This window comes from Felis catus, chromosome B3 (genome assembly GCF_018350175.1).
Source record: "Felis catus isolate Fca126 chromosome B3, F.catus_Fca126_mat1.0, whole genome shotgun sequence".
In the NCBI taxonomy this organism is placed as follows: Eukaryota; Metazoa; Chordata; class Mammalia; order Carnivora; family Felidae; genus Felis; species Felis catus.
The window spans coordinates 141,530,409-141,547,395 of record NC_058373.1 but is presented as its reverse complement, the minus strand read 5'-3'; positions in this window follow the sequence as shown (position 1 = coordinate 141,547,395).

The window sequence follows — 16,987 nt, the reverse complement described above, 5'->3', positions numbered from 1 at the left end:
AGGACACTTCCTCTCCATCAGAGAAAAGAGGTTCGGTGCCTGTTATCGGAGTGAGTCCGCGGGGCTGAAATCTGTGATGTGCCCAGACAGCTCGGGACCAGGGAAGGGGCCTCACGCAGCAGGACGAAGGAATGCTTCTGGAAGTCCACAGTCCCGAGGAGCACAGGTGGTTCACACCGAGCATTTCTCGGCTTTCTCGAACAGCTCCGCAGAGCGAGGCCAGGGCGAGGCTAGCTCACTGGGGAACCTCACGGCCGGGAGACTGGAAGTCCCATCTGACCTCAACGTGGGGGTGGGGGGGTGGGGGGAGGCTGCCCATTTTGAGGATGAGGAAACAGGCTCAGAGAGGAGGGCTGGTTCTGGAGCCAGGCTGGGCCTGTTCCTTTGTGACCTTGGGGAGCTCCTGGACCACGTGGTGCCTGCGCCAGGGAGAGTGGGGGGTTGCAGTCCCCCCCAGGTGCTTGTGGGGCTCGTATCCTGGAGGGAGAATCCTACAACAGACCAGTAACAGGTAAGATGACTCCAGAGGATGACAAGTACTGGAAAGGAGAGGAGAGGAGAGGAAAAGGGAAGGGAGGAGAGGGGAAGGAAGGGAGGAGAGGAGAGGGGAGGGGAGGGGAGGGGAGGGGAGGGGAGGGAAGGGGAGGGGAGGGGGAAGGGAGGGGGGAAGGGAGGGGGAAGGGAGGGGAAGGGAGGGGAGGGGAGGGGAGGGGAGGGGGAAGGGAGGGGAGGGGAGGGGAAGGGAGGGGGAAGGGAGGGGAAGGGAGGGGGAAGGGAGGGGGAAGGGAGGGGGAAGGGAGGGGGAAGGGAGGGGGAAGAGAGGGGAGGGGAGGGGAAGGGAGGGGGAAGGGAGGGGGAAGAGAGGGGAGGGGAGGGGAAGGGAGGGGGAAGGGAGGGGAAGGGAGGGGGAAGAGAGGGGAGGGGAGGGGAAGGGAGGGGGAAGGGAGGGGGAAGGGAGGGGAAGGGAGGGGAAGGGAGGGGGAAGGGAGGGGAAGGGAGGGGAGGGGAGGGGGAAGGGAGGGGAAGGGAGGGGAGGGGAGGGGAAGGGAGGGGGAAGGGAGGGGAGGGGAGGGGAGGGGAGGGGGAAGGGAGGGGAAGGGAGGGGAGGGGAGGGGAAGGGAGGGGGAAGGGAGGGGAAGGGAGGGGGAAGGGAGGGGGAAGGGAGGGGAAGGGAGGGGAGGGGGAGGGGAGGGGGAAGGGAGGGGAGGGGAGGGGAAGGGAGGGAAAGGGAGGGGGAAGGGAGGGGAGGGGAGGGGAAGGGAGGGGAAGGGAGGGGGAAGGGAGGGGAAGGGAGGGGAGGGGAGGGGAAGGGAAGGGAAGGGAAGGATGTTGCTAGGTTGGCTGGTGGCTGGAGACAGGCCCCTCAGGGAGGCGACGCGCCAGCCACACGGTGACCCACAGAAGTGCCCTGGCACGGGAAGGAACCTGGGTGGGGGGTGGGGAGGTGGCTCAAGGCACAGAAAGGCCACTGTGGCCTCATGGGGTGCGGGGTGGGTGGGGTGTGGCACCACGGTGACGAATCCTCTGTGAGGAAAAGCCGGAGCTGGCTGCGCCGGGTTTCAGCTGAGCGGCCGGGTGGGTGGCGTGGAAGCCGTTTCCTGGGATGGGGAGAATGCGGGGCGGGGAGGAGGAGGGGGTCAGGAGTCCCATTTGGGCCAGATTGCATTCGAGATGCCTGCCGGGCAGCCCAGCTGAGTGGAGGCAGATGGGTGGGTGTGCGGGAGGGACGTGCACGTGTGGCACGGGCTCTAGACGCGGCGGCGTGGGGCCCTGAGCCGCCCGGGTGGCCGCCCTTGTCCCAGTACTGGGGCCGGGCCGCACCGGCCTGGAGGGGCTGGAGTCTGGCTGTCCTGACCTTGCTCTGCTGTCCCATGCAGAGGGACAAGCACGTAGGTCCGGAGAGGCGGGCCCCAGCAGGAGCCCCAGCTGGTCTGGGCGCCCGCATCCACGGGGTTCCAGCCTGGCTATGGGGGAGGGGGTCCTAGAGATTCCTGAAGGCCCACCGGGACCCTCACTCACTCAGAAAGTATCCTCTGGAACTGTGTGCCCAGCTGGGGGTAGAGAGTGTGGGCCCAGGTGGGGGAGGTGGGTGGATTTAGGGGACAAGGATAGTGACAAATAAGGCAGGCTCCTCGTTTGGGGTTCGGGGAGCAGGGCACCACGACGCCGGGGAGGTCGGTGTGCCCGGCACATGGGTTTGAGGTGAAACCCGATAGAAGGAACCCGCGCTTCTCTGTGGCCGCCATCGGCTGCTCCTGCGCAGGCGTGAAGAATGCACTTTAATCGACTTGGCAAACCCCAGCTGCGGTTTGGGGTTTGGAGGAAAAGGGGCCGGGGCCAGGAGGCAGCAGGGGAGCACTTGAGAGGTGGGGGGTGGTGCTAGAGAGGCGGGGTGTTGGGCTGAGCCCCAGACTACAAGGGAGGGTGCTGGAGGGTGGGAAGGGCAAGCTGGAGCTGCTTTGGGGGGAGGTGATGAAGGTCAGGTGTGGCCGGGGCCGTGGGTCTCAGACCAGGTGGACAGTGAGTCCGTGGCCGGCATGAGGGCCCATGGCGGAGAAGCCCAGGTGCTCGGTGAGGACTTGTCCCCGAGGTGGCTACAGGGACCCCTGGGGACAGAGAACTGAATTCCAAGCCTACTCCGTTCCTTGGTTGGCCACGGACATCATCAGTGGCTCGGGGGGCTGCAGCCCATGGCCAAGGGTTCGCAGGCACGAGGCCCCTCCCCTTCCCAGGAGGCCTAACACTGCAAAGGGAGCCGGTAACCCCAGCCTTCTTGACAATGCTCAGTAATTTCTGGAAAGACCAGCCAGAAACAAAGAGCAAGCTCTCCTGAAAGGTCACTTATCCAAGAAAAGAAAATTATTCCTTTGCCTGGAGACTGTCAACTTTTGCCTTAATTAATATCAAACGTGCACATGCTCGGCAGTGACTTCAAATGTTCGAGTGGACTTCCTGTGACATTTTTCATAAAAAAATGTAAATCTTCCCGGACCGAGGCGTTCATCAGAGCCCCGCCTCGGTTCTCGGGAGCCTCCATGGCGGAGGGGCGCTGGCCCGGGTGGCAGTGACACGTGTGAACACACAGGATCGCCTGTGGCCGCGTCAGAGCTGCTGGGGCAGGTGAGTCTCCCTCTCTGAGCCTCACCTTTATCAGCACCGATTTCCCGAGGCTGCTTTATGGATTACCCGGGATGCATTATGTGGGCTGCTTAGCCCAGAGCTGGGAGCCCACCCACTGTGGCCAGAGCCGCAGTCACTTGGTATGTCCCAGCCTGTGCTGGGCCCCAGGGACGAGCTGGGTGGGCGGGCCCTGCTTCAGAGCCGAGTCTCAAGGTTCTGCTCTTCAGACCCCAGGCAACTGTTGGCCTCCTCTCCTCCTCCCTTGGGGGCCCCCAAGGCAGGTGCCCCGCCGTCTAGTGGTTGTTGATGCGTCTGCTGCCCCGACCAGCCTGAAGCTGGTTCATCGGTGTCCAGCTCACGGGCTGGTCTAGGCTGGCGCCTTGGGGCCTTTCCTGGGGGAGAGAGGAGTCAGCGTGGACTGGGTCTCTGTGGAGAGGGAAAGGGCCTCTGTCGTCCAGGGGTCCGGGTGGGGCCGGCTCCTGGACAGAGACCGGGACTTTCACTTCCCTCCATGTAGCAGCAAAGCACTGTCCCGTCCAATTCTGTTATCGCTGTTTCTATTTTTCCAACAAGAAAGCGGAAACCGAGTTATAGGATTTTGCCCCAAATCATAAAGCTGACTTATTCCTCAAGAAATCAGGGGATAAACACCTGCTGGTTTGCCTAGACACTCCCTCAGCCCACCGGGATCTTGGATACCCCATGTTATGGGCCCTCAGTGAGGAAGATCTCACCCAGCTCGAGCCCATCTGGTCTCCCACGCCCATGCGGGGCTGCCCACTCCTTTCCTCCTTCGGCGTAGGGGGTGGCACCTTCCCTGCTCAGCCTTATCTAACGGCTTGTGGTCTGAATATGCAAGAAGAAAAGCCGGCAGGCGCGCCGCATATTAAATTTGAGTAGCTGTTGGGGCGCCTGGGTGGCTCAGTCGGTTGGGCGTCCGACTTCGGCTCGGGTCATGATCTCACGGTCCGTGGGTTCGAGCCCCGCGTCGGGCTCTGTGCTGAGCGCTCAGAGCCTGGAGCCTGTTTCAGATTCTGTGTCTCCCTCTCTCTGACCCTCCCCTGCTCAAGCTCTGTCTCTCTGTCTCAAAAATAAACATTAAATAAAAAAAAAAAATTAAATTTGAGTAGCTGTTGCCAAAATCAGTTTCCAAAGTGACTTTACCCATTTGCAACCTCACCAGCAGTGGATGAGCGAACTATTTCCCTACATGCTCTCCAAAGCTTGATGTTGACACATTTACATTTTTGCCAATTGATGGGGGAAAAAATATGTCAAATTAATTTACATTTCCCTTTTTTTTTTACTAATAACTTGAGCATCTGTTAATATGCATCTTAACCCTTTCTAATTTCTGTTCTGCAGCTTGTCTATTCATATTCTTCTCTTATTAAAGGAATTCTGGTGTGTCCAGGTGGCGTAGTCAGTTAAGCGGCTGACTTCAGCTCAGATATGATCACAGGGCTCGTGAGTTCGAGCCAGGGTCAGGCTCTCTGCTGACAGCTCAGAGCCTGCTTTGGATTTTCTCTTTCTCTCTCTCGCTCTCAAAAATAAATAAACATTTTAAAAATTTAAAGGAATTCTTCATATATATATATATATACATATATATATGTATATACAAAGGAATTCTTTATATATTTTGGATACTAATCCTTGGTGCGTTACATATGGTGTAAATATTTTTGCCTTAACTGCTACTTCTCTTTTAACTGTACATTATCTTTCTTCATACAAACGTTTAAAATCAGCAGTGAAATTTAGGAACTTTGCTTTTCTTTAAATCTTGCTTAAGATTCCTCAAGGTCATAAATATAGTCCCCAGTGCTTTCTTCTATTACTCCTGTGTGGTTTTTAAACAAAGTTTATGTCTTTATTCCATTAATTTTTGTTAATGGCATGAAGAGGGAATTTAATTTAATTGTTCCCAGGTAGTAAAAGGTTCCCCTATTTACTGAACAATCTGCCTTTTCCTCAGTGATTTGAAATGCCACCTTTGTTCACATACTAGATTTCAGTATATACATGGTCTATTTTTTTGATCCTCTGTTTTTGTTCCAAGGATCTATTTATCTATTCATGTGCTAATATCACATTATATTTATTAAAATTACTTTATAATATGCTTTGACATCTTGTCGGGCAAAATTCCCCTCTGTTTTTTCTTTTTTCAAGCTGTCTTGGCTATTCTTGAACATCTACTCTTCTATCTGAATATTAGAATCAGCTTGTCAAATCTTATTACAATCTTGATTGGGTTTTGATTAGGATTGTGTTGGATTTATAGATTTATTGGGGGGATTAAAATGGAGAAAAAAAATATTAATTCTTAGTATTATGATAGGGCCCAGAGAACGTGTGCAGTCAGGACCGGGCTTTTCCGTGGAAGGTGGGTCGCCTGTGCTAGCTGGGTCACTGAGCGTGGCTCTGGTCCTGGGGTCCAGGAACGAGCCTAGTGTGTGGTCTGAGTCATGCAGAGCCCCTGGGGCTTCCTCCTGTGGGGCCTCCTTGGGATATGAAATTCTGCCCCGGAATGGCCGATTCCCACGCCACTTACCCTCAACCAAGGCTGAGGGCCTGCCAGTAGGTGTCCAGAGGTCCAGGCGCAGGGGCGACCCAGGCAGGGGGCAGATCACGCACTCTTGCCTGTGGAGCAGCATGTGGGATCCCGAGGAAAGGACCAGTGGCTGCTTCTTGGAGGGGCCAGCCCAAAGGCGGGCTTTGCAGAATGGGCAGGTTTCCTGAGCAGCACTGGGAACGGGGCCGTGCAGGGAGAGGACACTTCACGCACACCCGAGCCGTGTGGACGGGAAAGGAGAGGAGAGGGGGGTGGCCTGCGTCAGGGGAAGGGCAGCTGGAGAGGAGACCCCCTTCGGTTCATGTCAAGGTCCGTTCAGATGTCATTTGAGCCATGTAGGGGTGCCCAGGGACGCCAGGTAGAATGCCAGGGACTGGATACGGGAGGCCTGGGGTGTGTCCCTTCGGCTGGGGACAGAGAGGAGACCAGCAGGTCTGCTGGGGGTTGCTGGGTCTATGCGTTTCCAGGGCCAATGGAATTTATTTCCATGTAGACGTCAATGTTTATGAAAGGGTAAGCCGACCTGACACTTGCACGTATGCCATTAAAACCCACCAGTTACTACCACGATTGCTTAGGACTCAGACTAATGGGAGATTTTTTCCAGGGAGGGTTCTTTATCACCGACATTATACAGAATTGCGGGCACATGGTGATACTAACCATTAGACTGACTTTTAGTCTGTTTTCTTATGTTTTGAATTCTCTACCAATGCACCTGGGTGGGCCCCTGCTACCGCTCCCGCCCGGGGTACGCGGCCCCTCGGTCCCACGCGGCCCTCCAGCACCTGCCTGCTTTCCTACTCCCTTTCATGGCAAGCGCCTTTCCCCTCATAAACCACATCCTTTATAAAATGTCTGCCGAGCTAAATAGCGAGACCAAAAAGAGTATTTGCGAAAATGCATCCGGTCAAAAGAGGCACACTACAGGAATGCTTGTTACCCACCACCCGGCTTAAGAAACCGGACGATGCACCAGCTTTGAGGCCCTCTGTGGACCCTCCCCTTCCTATCGCTGCCCGCCTTCCCTCACGGCGAGCAGACTCCTTGTTTTTTGTTCATGTGTCGTTCTCTCGGCGTTCTTTGCTGTGTCCCCACATGCACGTGGCCCTACACGTGACACGGTTTAGTTTCGTGTGTTTTTTGATCCTCATGTAATGGAGTAATTTTGCGTGGATCCTTCTGCCCTCTGCTTTTGTTGCTCTACACGATGCTCTCAAGATTATTCATGTTATGCAAACAGCAGTGGGTCCTTTTTCACCGCTGCATAGCATTCTGGATAGACCACAGTTTATGGATTCATTCTTCTTCCGACGGAATTGGGTGGTTTCCAGTTTTTTTCTATCCGATCAGGGCTGCTTGTACCAGCCCGGTCTTCTGGTGACCATGGGCCAGAGCCCTCTAAGGGACACAGCCTCGGGTAGAACTACTGTGTTGTGGCGTGTTCATTCCCTCAACGTTATCACATAATGTGAAAAAACGCCTTTGGTAATTTAGACTCCTGCCAGTATGAGGTTCCCATTTTTTAGATCAAAAGGGCACACCAGATTTAAGGTAGGATCAGCCCGGTGAAATTTCTAAACTCCGGGGAAAACTTTTTTAAAGCCTTCAAAATTCCAGGTAAAAGAAAAAAGTTAACTTACTCTGGGAATATAGACTGAAATCCGACTTCTCATTTGACACCCCACAAGTCATAAGAGAGTAGAATAATGCATTCATCGTAACAACCCTATCACATCAGTACTATTATCAGCCCTGCTTTACAGATAAGGAAACAGAGAGATTGGATAAGGTCACAAATCTAGCAACTCATGATTCAGACTTACGTTGTCTGACTCTAGAATGCGCATTTCTAACTACTATACTCTCCTAAGTAAAGTGGCTCTAAGAAAGGTACTCAGACATGTAAAGTTCTTTAACCCACACTGAATAGCAAACATAAATTCTAAAGCCACTGCCATTCAAATTAAGACTAAGAGAAGGTGCTTGTTATCACACTGTTATTCAACTCTGTTCTAACTAAGGTAAGGGGAAAGGAGAATGAACAGAGACAATGTAAATATGAGAAAAGAAGTGATAGCATTGTCTTTGTTTGCAGGTTACATAGTTATGTATCTTAAAAAATTCAAGCAATTCAACACTACCACCACCACCACCAACAGCAACAAACTAAGGTGGCTGGTTACTAGATAAATAAACAACAAAAAATAACTTTTCTTTATATTAGCAAAAGACAGAAATGGGAACAGAAAAACCACATTCACAATGGGAACAAAAATATTTTTCCAAAATATTTGAAAAAAATATCTGAACTCTTCCAGGTATGATAGCATCAAAAAGAATAAAACGCTTATGAATAAACTTTTCAAAAAGAAGCACACAGCTTGTACTCTGAAAACCACAAAACGTTGTTGAAAAAATTAAAGATCTCAATAAATGGAAAAACATCCCATACTTGTAGACTGTAAGACTTAGTATTATTTAAGATGACAATACTCCCCAAATTACCTATAGAATCAATGCAATCCCTATTAGAATCCCAGCTGACTTCTCTGTAGAAACTGTCAAGATGATTCTAATGTGCACATGGAATTTCAAGGGACACAGAATGGCTACAACAATCTTGAAAAAGAGAAACAAAGTTGGAGGACTCATATTGCTGCTTTCTAAACTTAATACACAGCAACAATAATGAAGACTGGTATGAGCATAAAGACAGACATGTAGATATGTGGAATAGAATTAAGAGTGTAGAAATAAACCCATGTGTCTATGGCAAACTTCTTGTTTTTTTTTGTTTTTGTTTTTGTTTTTTTACAAAGGAGCCAAGACCATTTAATGGGGGGATGAAAAGTCTTTTTAACAAAGGGTTCTGGGACAACCAAATAGTCACATGCAAAAGAGTGAAGTTGGACCCTTACCTCACACCATATACAAAAATTAATTCAAAATGGCTTAGTGATCCAAAGCAAACCAAAGCTGTAAAACTCGTAGAAGAAAACACAAGGATATACCTTCATGACCTCAGTTTTGGCAATGGATTCTTAGGTATGACATCAAAAGCATAAGCAACAAAAGAAAGACTAAACCAATTGGTTCATCAAAATTAAAAATGGTTGTGCTTTAAAGAACATTATCGATCAAGTGAAAGGACAGCCCACTACAGAATGGGAGAAAATATTTGCAAATTATATATCTGATAAAGGAGTAGTAGCTACAATATACAAAGAACTCAATAATAAACTCAATAATAAATAATAAACTCAATAATAAAAAGACAAATAATCCAGTTTAAAAGAAGGCAAAGGGGTGGGGGAGTGCAGCTGGGTGGCTCAGTGGGTTAAGCGTCCGATTTCGGCTCAGGTCATGATCTTGTAGTTCGTGAGTTCGAGTCCTGTGTCATGCTCTGTGCTGACATCTCAGAGCCTGGAGCCTGCTTCAGATTATGTGTCTCCTTCTCTCTCTGCCCCTCCTCCACTCTCACTCTGTCTCTCTCTTTTTCTCTCTTTCAAAAATAAATAAACATTAAAAAAAAACAGGCAAAGGACTTGAATAGACATTTCTCTGAAGAAGATATACAAATGGCCAATAAGCAGCTGAAAAGAGGCTCAACATCATTAATTATTAGGGAAATGCAAATCAAAACCACGGTGAGATACCACTTCCCCTCACTAAAATGGCCAGATTAACAAAGTCAGATAATAACAAATGATGATGAGGATACAAAAAACCAAGACCATGGTATATAGCTGTTGGGAATGTAAAATTTGTGCAGCCACCCTTAAAAATTTCATTCTGGGCACCTGGCTCACTCAGTCAGTAGAGCACGCAACCCTTGATCTTGGGGTTTAAGTCCAAGCCCCACAATGAGCGCAGAGATTGCTTAAAAATAAAATCTTAAAAAAACAGTCTGACAGTTCCTCAAATGATAAGGATAAAGTTACCATATGACCCAGCAATTCCACTCCTATGTACGTGCCAAGAGCAGTAAAAACATTTGTCTACGCAAAACCCTTTATATAGATGCTTTTTCACGTGGACTTTTATTGCATCATTATTTGTAACAGCCAAAAGGTGGAAACAGCTCAAATGTCCACTAACTGATGAATGGATAAACCAAATGTGGTAAATGCATACAACGGAATGTTACTCCACCGGAAAAAGGAATAAAGACCTGACACGGGCTACCGCATGGATAAACCTTGAAAACATGATGCTAAGTGAAAGAAGCTAGCCACAAAAGACCACGCGGTGTAAGATTCCAGTTGTATGAAATACCCAGAGTGGGAAAATCTATAGAGACAAGACAATAGAGTAGTGGCTGGCGGGGGCTGGGGAGGATGGGAGGGTTAAGGGTAAATGGCAAGGGTAAGTGATGGGCCGCCTGGTGGCTCAGTGGGTTGAGCATCTGACTCTTTGATTTCAGCTCAGGTAGTGATCCCAGGGTCATGGGATTGAGCCCCCACATTGGGCTCTGCACTAAGTGTAGAGCCCGCTTAAGATTCTCTCCCTCTCTCCCTCTCTCTCCCCCTCCCTCTACCCCTCTCCCCAGTTGCACACTCTCTCTCCAAAAAATAAAATAAAACTAAAATGAAATAAATGGATGGTGATGATGCTTGTACACATTTGCAAGTACACTAAAACCATTGAATTATATGCTTTAAATGGGTCAGTTGTATGGTATGTCAGTTATATCTCAATAAAGCTGTGTGTGTGTTTTATTTTGTTTTTGTTTTTTTTTTTTAAAGAATGGGTTGGGACGATTATACTGGCTTAGAGAGATTTTTAAGATAAATACTTAAGTGAAGAAAGAAAGTTGCAAAGTGTTACGGGTTGGATTCTATTGTCCCTGCATTTATACATGTAAGTTTTAACCCCCAGCATCTCAGAATGAAGTTTTACTTGAAATAAGGTTGTTGCACATCCAATTAGTCAGGATGTCATGCTGGGGTAACGTGGGCCCCTAATCCAGTATGACTGGAGTCTTTATAAAAAGGGGGAGTGTGGACACAAACATGCACACGGGGGACACCGGGCAAGGGTCAGAGTTAGGCTGTCCTGAGCCGAGGAGTCACCAGGGATTGGGGAGGGACCTTCTCCAGCCCCTCAGAGGAAACATGGCCCCCCAGGCACCTTGTTAATCTCGAGACAGTACATTTCTGTTGAGCCCATTCAGTTTGTGGTATTTTGTACGGCAGGTCTAGCAGACCTATGGGGAGTAACCATGGAAATAGAAATTATATCTACTTTTAATTCACTTTGCTGACATTGGTTATCTTATGGGGTTGGACGGGGTGGGAGAGGATGTTAGGTTTTTAAATATGCTTTTACTCTTCGGATCGTTGTAATGAGCATGCTCCACTTTTTTTGCATTTATAAAACAGGATTTTTTTCAATTTGAATTTTAGGGGCGCCTGGGCGGCTCAGTGGGTTAAGCGTCCGACTTCAGCTCAGGTCATGATCTCTCGGTTCATGAGTTCGAGCCCCGCGTCGGGCTCCGTGCTGACGGCTCGGAGCCTGGAGCCTGCTTCGGATTCTGTGTCTCCCTCTCTCTCTGCCCCTTCCCCCACGCGTGCTCTCTCTCTCTCAAAATAAATAAATGTAAGAAAATTAAAACAAAAAAGAGTCTCTTACGGTTTGTTTCCCTCTCTCTGTTCCCCTCTCCCTTTCCCATATGTTCATTTGTTTTGCTTCTGAAATTCCACATACGAGTGAAATCATATGATATTTGTCTTTCCGACTAATTTCGCTTAGCACAATACACTCTATCTCCATCCACGTTGCTGCAAATGGCGAGGTGCGTTCTTTGGATGGCTGAGTAACATTCCATTGTAAATACCAACACAACATCTTCTTTATCCATTCGTCATTTGGGCATTTGGGCTCTCCCCATAGCTTGGCTATTGTTGACAATGCTGCTATAAGCACTGGGTGCATGTACCCTTCAAATCGATAGTTTTGTATCCTAAGAGTGAAGACCGACCCGGTGACGGTGAGGACGGTGAAGACGTCGGTGGTGGCGATGGTGGAGGGGGGATTAACTCAGGCTGAAATTTCTGGCCGACACGCTCCTTTCTCCACGGAGCCTCACGCGGTGTTCCAAGGCGATCGCTTCCGGGTACAGATTTGGAAACTGAGGCTCTACAAGTTCAGGCGACTTATGTAGGGGCTGCCGTCAGTAAATCGGGGGAGCTGGGATCAGAACCTGAATTGGCCTGCCTCCAACCCCGTTTCCCTTCCCACTCACAGCTGCTTCCCACACCGCAGAGGCTGGGGGTGGTTCGGCACCCCTCTGCCCGCTGCCCCCCGCCCTGCCCCACCCGTATCCGGCCTGGTCCCCAGTCCGGCGGGCACTTCCCCTGCTTCTAAATGGTCAGGGAAACAGACTGGGAGCCCACCAGCCTTCCTGTCTGCAGTTTCCCACCAGCCCCAGTTGGTTTGCTGGGATGCGGGAGGCCTGCATTATTCAAGCCCATGGAATATTCTGGCTGTTGGGTTGAGGAGCTGAGCCTATCAGGCCCCGGGGGCTGGGGAAGCTGCGGGGCTCTGGGACAGATCTGTCATCCGGGCCTGACCCAGGCAGGGGTGCAGGCTGCCTCCGCCACCTGATGGATGTCCCCATTTAGGGAGAATGCATTATTGAGCACAAGGGCTCTTTCCAACCAGACTCCTGGACCAAATAGCTCAGCTGCGTTCCCCTGGTAGGAGCCTCGAAGAATCCACTCCCAGGGGGAGCTGGGCCACTGTGCCAGGCCTGTGCAGACCACGGTGGCAGACCCTCTGCCCTCAGTCCCTGCAGGGAGTCGCCTCTAGCAAGAAGACCAGGAACTCAGGACACCCTGCTTTTAGCACTGGGCCAGCCATGCGGCTGCAGGCCAGCCGGAACCGTCAGCTTGAAAACCCTCGTTCTCTGTGATGGTTCAGCGCAGTGCGGACGGGGTCCCCGAGCAAGAGGTGGAACACTAAAGCCCGGGCTTCCAGAGTCACAGAATGTGTTGCCCCTGAGTCTTTGCCCTCTTGAACCCCTGGGTACGGCTCTAGAGAACCAAAATACCACGGCAGACAGTTCTGGGACTCCAGAGCCATTGGCTCTAGAATCCTGGTGGACTGTTCTGGAACCTCGGGGCGATTTCCTGAACCTCAGAGTTGGTGGCTCTAGAACCCTGGGGGGTGGTTTTGGATGCTGGTGCCGCTCAGTCTCGATATCCGAGCTCTCGGTCACATTGTGCAGAGCTCACCTGCTCCCTCCTGGGCCTTCTGGGGGCAGAGTCCGTCTAAGGAAACCTGGTTTGTTTTGCACCTGGGAGGAGGGAAGGCCCGCGGTTGGCCGTCAGAGGTACGATTAAAGCAGAAATGCCGGAAAGTTCTTCAACTGCGACACGGTTACTTGCGGTCAGTCAGGGCTGCCAGAGCTCCCGCCTTCCTGTGCGGGGCTTATGTGAGCGGAGCCCCACCCTGGAGCACCACTGCTCACTCAGCAGCTCAAGGGAGCATACCTCCCCTGCGAGGCCTCCGTTGCTCCTGGCTCCCTCTTCCTCCCCCTGCCCTCTGGGCCGTGGCAGGGTTGGGGGCCTCCTTGGAAGGCTCCTACTTGGTGTGGGTCCACCCACGTTGCGATGCCCTCGTCCTCCTCCCTCTTTTCAGGTGGAAAATCTGAGGCTCTGAGCACCCCCTTGGCCTAGTCCGGGGTCTCTCAACCTCAGCGCTATGGACATCTCGGACCAGGTAATCCTTTCTTGTGGGGGGCTGCCTTGCGCGCTGTAGAGGGTTCAGCCGCGACCCTGGCCTCCGTCCATTCCATGCCAGTGGCGTGTAACGTCTCCAGACGTGGCCGAATGTCCCCGGGGGGGGGGGCGGGGTAAACTCTCCTCCTGTTGGGAACCACTGGTCTACGGGATCGGTTCCCGAGCTCCGCGTCGATTCATGGTTGCCATGCCAGCCGCGTCTGCTGCTCCCCTGGCCCCTGTGCCCAACTCGGAGATGCCCCAGGAGGGTCCCAGGAGAATAATCCCGTTATCCCCATTTTGCAGGGAAGGAAACGGAAGCACAGAGGGTTTAAGAGGAGATTTAAGTTGTGCAAGGCCCCACGGCCAGTCAGTGGTAGAATTTGGATTCAAATTCAGACCTGTCTCTCGCCAACTCGGCCACACCAACCCCTCATGTCTGCTGAGATCTGAGCTCACTTGGGCGTTCAACAACCGCGTACTGAGCACCCCTTGTGAGCCAAGCCCCATTCTAGATGCTGAGGCCACAGCAGCTAACCAGCCAGACAGGGACCCTTGCCCTAATTCTGCTGCTATTCCCGTGGGAGCCGCTGGGATTAAAAACACCCAGGTTGGCATCAGGGCTGAGGGCAAACGAGAGGACCCCGTGACACGCCCCCTCTTCAGCTGGGCTGTGACTCAGAGCTATAAAAGCCACCCAATAATATAACCCGCGGATCCCTTTTCCCCCTGCTGCGCCCAGAACCTGGGGCCCAGGGAGGCGTCAGCTCCGGGTTTCTCCTTCAGCCCCCGATGCTCAGCTTCCCGAGGAGCGGGGCTGAGGAGTCAGGTGAGGGCCGCAGCTCCCAGCAGGCCCCCCTCGGGGTGCTTTTCCAATTCTCCTACATCCGTTCAACTGTGAGCAAGCGGGCGCCCAGCCCGGCTGCGCAGACCCAGACCCCCATAAATTATGTACATCGCTCCCGTTTCTGGATGGAGAGCCGGAGAAATTATAACTCCCATTAAGGCACACGCACAGGCAGCCCAGCTGTTTCCCTCTCTCTGGCCCTTCCGGGCTGGAAGGACGGGCTTGGCTGTGGGAGGGCCGGAAACGCACGGCGACGCCGGGCCTTCATGCGCCCCTCTTGTGATCGTTGGCAGCGAGGAGCCTTCCACCCGCAGCATGTTTGGTGCTGGTGCCCTGCGAGCCGGTCCGATGCTTGAAAAGCCAGATGGGAGAGGCGGCGGGCACACAGAGGCCAAACAGCGGGTCCCAGGTGCTGCCCGTCCACCGTGTACAGAGGGGCTGGGGGCTTCAGGCCGCCTTCCAGGGGTCGCCTTCCCCGCCCCTCTCTCCTCCACTCGCGTCCTCGAGCCCCCACGTGTGTGACGGCCAGCCTGACCTCTCCCCAGGGTGGCGGGGCCGGTAGGATCGGTCCGTCCACTCGCCCCATGTTGCTGATGAGAGGAAGTGACTTGCCCAAGATCATCGGGAGGGGGGTGAGGGGCGGTGGCACCTGAAGTGACTTCTCGGCCACTTGGCCTTGGAGTGGGCATCTCCTGCCCTCCTGAAGACAGGGCCCCGCGATCACCTGCCTGCATACGGAGCAGGGCGTGGGGGCAGAGGACACGGAGCCAAAGACAGCCACAGGGGGGCGGTGGCGGGCTCGGGCTCTGTCCCATAGGAACGCCTGTCCTGGACGCGCTACAAAAGCTCAGGGAGGCCCTCACGAGCCACCAGCACACCTCCTCCAGGACGGCCGCCGGGTGGGAATCCCCACCACGAGTGGGCGCCGTTCCCGATCTTCCCAGGCGCTCAGGCGCCCTGCGGGTGCCCTGGGACCGAGCTCCCAGATGGTGCTGATGCCCCCAGGTGAGAACTCGGGGTGTCCCTAGACCAGGCCTCTGGAGGTGATTAGAGACCCACAGCAGGGCCACCAGCCATGTACGGCTTCCCACGATGTCACTGCTAGTGGCTTCCAGCATCTGCAGACAGACCGGGGAAGTTATACACTGCAAGGGGCGATGATAGGGATCAACATCAATATTTATAAAAGAGACAGCTGTTTCCGTTTTGAGGGGGTCTGTCTGCTGGCCCTTAACGGTATTAACTCATGGGCCAGAGATGGCGGAGTTGAGACCCAGGAAAACCCAAACTCCCCACTTCACAGGCCGGAAAACGGCGTCTGGGCAGGCGCCGAGCCCAACCCCCACTCCGCCAGGCTTCTGCGCGCGGTTTTCTTTGCATCTGAGTGACCCCACGACCCTTCTCCTTGCCCCTGACCTGCGTTCTGTGGGTGGCCGTTATTAGCACCAGCCGCCACCTGCTGAACGTGCACTGGCACGTTTACTGCCCGTGACACTTGATAGCAACTCTCCAAACACGTGAGGCCCTCGATGGCAAGCTTCCTCATCCTCTTTGTAAAGATGGGGAAACCGAGGCCCACAGAGATTAAGTAATTTACCCGAGACCTTACCTCCAGAAAGTGACCGGGCTGGAACCCACAGCCTGATTTCTGATTCCGAAGTCCTTGTCTCGTTGTCTTTCAGCCCTCAAGCTGGGTCTGGACAGGTCCAGCTGGAGAACATTGCTCCACTCACGTGTGCACCCACTCATTCGCCCGGCTGATCTCACGCTTCTCATAATGTCCTTCTTCGGCCTCGGAATCTTTCTCTCGTTTACGTACCTGCTTTCTTGGTTGTCTGTCTCCCCTGAGAATGGGAGGTCCACGACGCCCACGTCTGCGTGTCTGTTTCTTTACGTGTTTATTTATTTATTTTGAGGGAGAGAGAGAGAGAGACGGTGGGGAGGGGCAGAGGGAGAGGGGGAGAGAGAGAGAGAATCCCGAGCAGGCTCCGCACCGTCATCGCAGAGCCCGACGCAGGGGCTCGATCTCACAACCGTGAGAACGTGACTGCAGCCGAGACCAGGAGTCAGACGCTTAGCCGACTGAGCCGCCCGGGGGGCCCCAGGGTCTGTGTGTTTTGTTGATTCTGTGCCCAGCGCTGTGCTTGTCCTCAAGCGATGTTGGCTGAATGTTGAATGAATTACGGGAAACTGACAAGCCAAGATTAGTTGTTGAATGAATGTGTAAGTGATCAAGGCTGGATGAACACACGGGTGAGAGAGTAGGCTGGGCACACACTCTGTCCCTGGGGCTGCCTTACCTGTGAGGTGTGGATAGCAGCATTAGTATAGACTGTCCCCCTGCCAGGGACACGGTTAGAGAACACATGTGGGGAAGTCATGAGCGCCGGTCATGGGTTTTCTAGATCCTCCTTTGTGTTGATTAGGAATGTAGTTCCCTGCCCCCTTGAAGTTAGGTGTGGCCAAGTGAATTGCCTTGGCTAATAAAACGTGAGTGTGAGTGATAAGTGTCCTTTCCAGTGCAAACTGTTAGAAGAGCCAGGGAGGGACTCTCTCCCCCCACCCCCAATGAGGACAACCACAGAGGCACGTAGGCGGGTGGACCCTCTGGCTAGTCTCCGTCCCTGAGGACCGTGCTCACCTAGCTCCCTGGCAACCTGTGTCAGATAGTAAGTCCATTTGGCTGAGTTAAGCCACTGAGGGCTTGGGCTGTTCCCA